General features: G+C 51.2%; 1 long non-coding RNA gene across 2 annotated transcripts; it reads right to left on the bottom strand.

Moving 5' to 3' along the window:
- Nucleotides 1-293: 293 nt before the first annotated feature.
- Nucleotides 294-6,277, bottom strand: LOC138242491 (uncharacterized). Of its 2 annotated transcripts, none has more exons than XR_011191621.1 (3): nt 1,910-2,571; nt 1,144-1,414; nt 294-739 (listed from the first exon to the last, which is right to left on the bottom strand). It is a non-coding gene; the product is annotated as an uncharacterized lncRNA (long non-coding RNA). The 2 variants fall into 2 exon arrangements; XR_011191622.1 differs by lacking the exon at nt 294-739 and adding an exon at nt 6,171-6,277 and having other exon boundaries at nt 865-1,414; nt 1,910-2,181.
- Nucleotides 6,278-7,123: the final 846 nt, after the last annotated feature.

The following is a 7,123-nucleotide window of genomic DNA, read 5'->3' as shown; positions in this document are numbered from 1 at the left end:
ATGATACTCCAGTCCGCTCAGCACACAGCAGCTCTCAGTGGGGAGGAGAGCAGAGGGATGAAGCCAGTTCAGAGATGGGGATAATTAGGAGGCTGTGACTGGTAAAGACCAGGGGGGGATTAGACCAGGACACTGGGGAAACACCCCTACTCTTTTCGAGAAACACCCTGGGATTGTTGATGACAACAGAGAGTCAGGACCTCGGTTTTACGTCTCATCCGAAGGACGGCGCCTGTTTACAGTCTAGTGTCCCCATCACTATACTGGGGCATTAGGACCCACACTAACACCTCTCCCAGCAGTACCTCAGCTTTCCCAGGAGGTCTCCCATCCAAGTACTGACCAGTTGCGAGTTGCAGGGTGATATGGCTACTGGCTATCCAGCCTGCGTACTTTAAAAATCTTAAAATCTTTTTTAAAAATCTGCGGCCGGCAGAGGAATCCTACTCCTTTGGGCCCCTGAGCAAGGCCCTTAACCCCAACTGCTCCAGGGGTGCTGTACAATGGCTGACCCTGCACTCTGACCCCCAGCTTCTCTCCCTGTCTGTGTGTCTCATGGAGAGCAAGCTGGGGTCTGTGAAAAGACTTTGTGAAGACAGTGGTAAAAATGGCACACAGCACAGCTTCTTCTGGTGCAAGATGACTACAGCCCCTGCTGCCATCACACACAGAAGTGCCAGAATCACCCTGACATGCAGTCTGGAATCCAGGTGGTTAGAGTTCAGACATGCGGCATAATCTGTTATAGAGACAAGAAAAGTTTCAGACGTTACCTGCTGCATAACAAAAATAATGTGACTCTGTTATCACCTAGTGTGTGATACAGTATAATACACACTGATCTGCTCCAGACTCACCTGTGTGTGATACAGTATAATACACACTGATCTGCTCCAGACTCACCCCAGTGTGTGATACAGTATAATACACACTGATCTGCTCCAGACTCACCCGTGTGTGATATAGTATAATACACACTGATCTGCTCCTGTATCACCCCTGTATGTGATACAGTATAATACACACTGATCTGCTCCAGACTCACCCCAGTGTGTGATACAGTATAATACACACTGATCTGCTCCACTCTCACCCCCGTGTGTGATATAGTATAACACACACTGATCTGCTCCAGACACTTACCCCAGCTCAGCATGACGCTGTGGTTGGAGCTGTGATGAGTGACAGTACAGCTGTATTCCTCGATCTTACTCTCTCAGATCTCCACACTCTTCCTCAGCTGTCTCCATTGGGTCTGAGCCCACTGGACCACACGTCCTCTCCCTCGGTCTCTCCAGGCCTGGACAAACTGACCTCTATGACTCTAGGACTGAAGCCCCAGTGACCAGACAGGACAGGGAACAGCTCTGTGTGTCTCCCAGATGCTCGGAAGAGACAAACACCTGAGGAGAGACTGAGAGGGAGACCGGAAGCAATGTTAACACACTGAGAATTAGTGTGGACACTGTGCAAGGTGAGGCGACATCGCTGCACAGACAAAATATTGTGTGGCTCCTTTCTGCAAACCTTTACAACCAAAACATGTCAGTATTAGACAATTATACAAATCAAACACATTTTCTCTTTGTCTGTTCCTCAGGCTAAGAAAGGAGATCACAGTAGAACTGGAGCACTGCAGACACGTCATATTCACACAGGATCACACAAGCTTCACATTCACACAGACACAGACACACACTCACACACAAACCAATTTCCCATAAGCCAATTTACCCACCAGCAAGTGGAAGGAAACCCACACAAACATGAGGTGAACATGCAAACTCCACACAGACAGCACCCCAGAAACTGCACTGTGCCACCCACTCCTCTGCACATGGGGGAACTTCTTGTGTAGAGCTTCTAGGTGCATTTGTCTCATATTGTATCTGATATCTCTCTGTCTCACCTTTGTGTGGTTTTTGTGTTTCTTTCTGTACTGCAGGAATCTCTTCAGTGTTTCCATACAGTCAGTCTCCAGGAAGAATCTGGTATACTGGTTTTTAATCTTGTTCTGGTTCCAGTCCCTTTGAGTGCCCTCTGCCTCCAGGGAACTTGCTCTCCAGGTCATGTTGTCCACCTCAAAGGACAGGAAGTCTTGTCCATTGAAGCTGTAGTGATCAAACAGAGCCACACTCCCATCATCCTCCAGTCTACAGCCTTGCCACCTCTGGAGCGCATCTGGAGAGAGAGACCGAGGACACTGACACAGACAGAGAGACCAGGGACAGTGACACACACAGAGAGACCAAGGACAGTGACACACACACACAGAGACTGGGGACAGTGACACACATAGAGAGACCGGGGACACTGACACACACAAAGAGACCGGGGACAGTGACATCCATTTTCTAACAGCTGTATCCAGTCCAGGGTCACAGGGGGGAGCTGGAGTCTATCCCAGCAAGCAACAGGCACAAGGCAGGGTTCACCCTGGACAGGACAGCAGTCCATCACAGGACACACACACTCACACACCCTGGACAGGACACCAGTCCATCACAGGACACACACACACACACACACACCCTGGACAGGACACCAGTCCATCACAGGACACACACACTCACACACCCTGGACGGGACACCAGTCCATCACAGGACACACACATACACACACCCTGGACAGGGCACCAGTCCATCACAGGACACACACACACCCTGGACAGGACACCAGTCCATCACAGGACACACACACTCACACACCCTGGACAGGACACCAGTCCATCACAGGACACACACACACACACACACACACACACACACACACACACACACACACACCCTGGACAGGACACCAGTCCATCACAGGACACACACACTCACACACCCTGCACAGGACACCAGTCCATCACAGGACACACACACACACACACACACACACACACACACACCCTGGACAGGACACCAGTCCATCACAGGACACACACACACACACACACACACACACACACACACCTGGACAGGACAGCAGTCCATCACAGGACACACACACTCACACACCCTGGACAGGACACCAGTCCATCACAGGACACACACACACACACACACACACACACACACACACACACACACACACACACACACACACCTGGACAGGACACCAGTCCATCACAGGACAAACACACTCACACACCCTGGACGGGACACCAGTCCATCACAGGACACACACATACACACACCCTGGACAGGGCACCAGTCCATCACAGGACACACACACACCCTGGACAGCACACCAGTCCATCACAGGACACACACACTCACACACCCTGGACAGGACACCAGTCCATCACAGGACACACACACACACACACACACACACACCCACCCTGGACAGGACACCAGTCCATCACAGGACACACACACTCACACACCCTGGACAGGACACCAGTCCATCACAGGACACACACACACACACACACACACACACACACACACACACACCTGGACAGGACACCAGTCCATCACAGGACACACACACTCACACACCCTGCACAGGACACCAGTCCATCACAGGACACACACACACACACACACACACACACACACACACACACACACCCGGACAGGACAGCAGTCCATCACAGGACACACACACTCACACACCCTGGACAGGACACCAGTCCATCACAGGACACACACACACACACACACACACACACCCTGGACAGGACACCAGTCCATCACAGGACACACACACTCACACACACACACACACACACACACACACACACACACACACACACACCTGGACAGGACAGCAGTCCATCACAGGACACACACACTCACACACCCTGGACAGGACACCAGTCCATCACAGGACACACACACACACACACACACACACACACACACACACACACACACACACACACACCCTGGACAGGACACCAGTCCATCACAGGACACACACACTCACACACCCTGGACGGGACACCAGTCCATCACAGGACACACACATACACACACCCTGGACAGGGCACCAGTCCATCACAGGACACACACACACCCTGGACAGGACACCAGTCCATCACAGGACACACACACTCACACACCCTGGACAGGACACCAGTCCATCACAGGACACACACACACACACACACACACACCCACCCTGGACAGGACACCAGTCCATCACAGGACACACACACTCACACACCCTGCACAGGACACCAGTCCATCACAGGACACACACACACACACACACACACACACACACACACACACACACACACACACACACACACCCTGGACAGGACACCAGTCCATCACAGGACACACACACTCACACACCCTGGACAGGACACCAGTCCATCACAGGACACACACATACACACACCCTGGACAGGGCACCAGTCCATCACAGGACACACACACACCCTGGACGGGGCACCAGTCCATCACACGACATACACACACACCCTAGACAGGGCACCAGTCCATCACAGGACACACACACTCACACACCCTGGACAGGACACCAGTCCATCACAGGACACACACATACACACACCCTGGACAGGGCACCAGTCCATCACAGGACACACACACACCCTGGACGGGGCACCAGTCCATCACACGACATACACACACACCCTAGACAGGGCACCAGTCCATCACAGGACACACACACTCACACACCCTGGACAGGACACCAGTCCATCACAGGACATACACACACACCCTAGACAAGGCACCAGTCCATCACAGGACACACACACACCCTGGACGGGGCACCAGTCCATCACAGGACATACACACACACCCTAGACAGGGCACCAGTCCATCACAGGACACACACACTCACACACCCTGGACAGGACACCAGTCCATCACAGGACACACACATACACACACACACCCTGGACAGGGCACCAGTCCATCACAGGACACACACACTCACACACCCTGGACAGGACACCAGTCCATCACAGGACACACACATACACACACCCTGGACAGGGCACCAGTCCATCACAGGACACACACACACCCTGGACGGGGCACCAGTCCATCACACGACATACACACACACCCTAGACAGGGCACCAGTCCATCACAGGACACACACACTCACACACCCTGGACAGGACACCAGTCCATCACAGGACACACACATACACACACCCTGGACAGGGCACCAGTCCATCACAGGACACACACACACCCTGGACGGGGCACCAGTCCATCACAGGACATACACACACACCCTAGACAGGGCACCAGTCCATCACAGGACACACACACTCACACACCCTGGACAGGACACCAGTCCATCACAGGACACACACATACACACACACACCCTGGACAGGGCACCAGTCCATCACAGGACACACACACACCCTGGACGGAGCACCAGTCCATCACAGGACACACACATATACACACACACCAAGAAGTCAATTAACCCCCCAGCCTGTCTCTGGACTGGGAGGAAACTGGAGCACCAGGAGGAAACCCCCACAAACACAGTTCAGAACTCCACACAGACAGCACCCCAGGTTCTGAACTGATCCCAGGGCAGGAATAACAACCACTGAGCCTCCCCCAGACATCTATACCTTTTATTTGTACGGAAAGTATTATATATAGAGACATGTAAATATCACTTCTCGAACCTGTTGTTTCCAGCTTCCTGTAAAGTCGTGTGGAAAGTTATTTATTTCTGATACGAAGTAGGAGTGAAACTCCGAAGTAATGAAGACAGAAGTCGGTTCAACGACAAAAGGAGTCAGGCGCCTCTGAAGTCCGCCTACGCGTCAGAAACTGGTGCGCGTTTATGCCCTGGGCCGTTGTCATTGTTTTATTCGGTTATGCAGTTTAAAATATTTTTAAGTTAAAGAGAGCTCTCTACTTCCGTCTCTGAACAGGTTTACGATGATGATACACGCGTTTCCTTGTTCTCTGACTGGCCATGCGGCGGCCATGTGACGAGGAAACGGGAGAGAGCAGGACGAAAATGAAAGAGAGAGAGACGGTGGAAATGTGACAGTTAAAATAAACTGCCAGAAGAGAATAACCGTCTCCGTCCCGTCCCTCTCCCTGCAGGCGGAGTGTTTAGTCACCGCCGACCTCTCGTACCCTACAGCAGTTAGTGAACAGGGCACTAGGTACTACTGAGCTTCCGTCCGGACTAAGCCCGGAGAGGACGGCGGTTCACTCACCCGTGGGGCAGCCCGGACCCGGATTCCCGTCTCGGGTTTGACAGCCCGTCTCCTGCGGAGCCGGAGCGGACTGGCGACGCGTACACCGGCCAGGCAGCAGTTTAATCGGAGGTTGTAATCGTGGGGGGGGGAATTTAACCTTACGAGAGTTTCTTCTGTTACATTTTTTTTTTCTGTTAGGGAAATTCATATTACAGGATAATGTAAATTTACTATGTAAGGCGTTTAAAGGTCGTGGAGAGGTTGGGAAAGCCCCTGAAACCCAGCGCTGGAAACGTTGTCCGTCTCCACTAGGTATAGAATGCGCTCTTTACACGTCATTCACAGGCGTCACGTTACTCGGGCAACGGAGGTACGCTAATCCTCGGTGGGCAAGTTGATGTAATTCAGTAAAGCTGGAAAAGATACTCAGACACGTTAATTTATCACCTGCATATATTAACAAAGTTATTTTAGATGGACTTGCAGAACTATACTGTAGCTGCGTCGGCATGCGTAGGCTGCAAAGGAACAAGTAAAAGGTTATTCCATGCCTTCTTCAGTTGTTAGAAAGACAGGGCAGTATGCAAAGATAATTTTCTTTTTATCTTTGCTTACTGCAGTTTATCTTTGATGACAACATCAAAGACATTAAGGAATTCTTACAGCTAACAGCTCCACATCAACTTCCTTTTATAACTAACCTCATCAGATCTCTCAACTCCCAACTCTTCCAGTTTCTCACTTCAGAGAACGATAAAAAACTCAATCATCCTCTACAGAGAAAAACCATCAACACCCCTACCACCTCCACCAATCCTAACCTTGTTGTTACTGTACCCTCTGACCTTTCCCTTTCACCCCTTTGCATCCTCAGCTAACATATTTTAATATTACAACACAATTACAATAGATTGTACAGTATTTACAGTTTAAAATTAAGGTAAATATGTCAAAATATCAAAATCCAACTG

Source organism: Lepisosteus oculatus, chromosome 14 (genome assembly GCF_040954835.1).
Source record: "Lepisosteus oculatus isolate fLepOcu1 chromosome 14, fLepOcu1.hap2, whole genome shotgun sequence".
Taxonomy (NCBI): Eukaryota; Metazoa; Chordata; class Actinopteri; order Semionotiformes; family Lepisosteidae; genus Lepisosteus; species Lepisosteus oculatus.
Note: the sequence above shows the minus strand (reverse complement) of the source record. Positions and strands in the feature narration are given on the sequence as shown.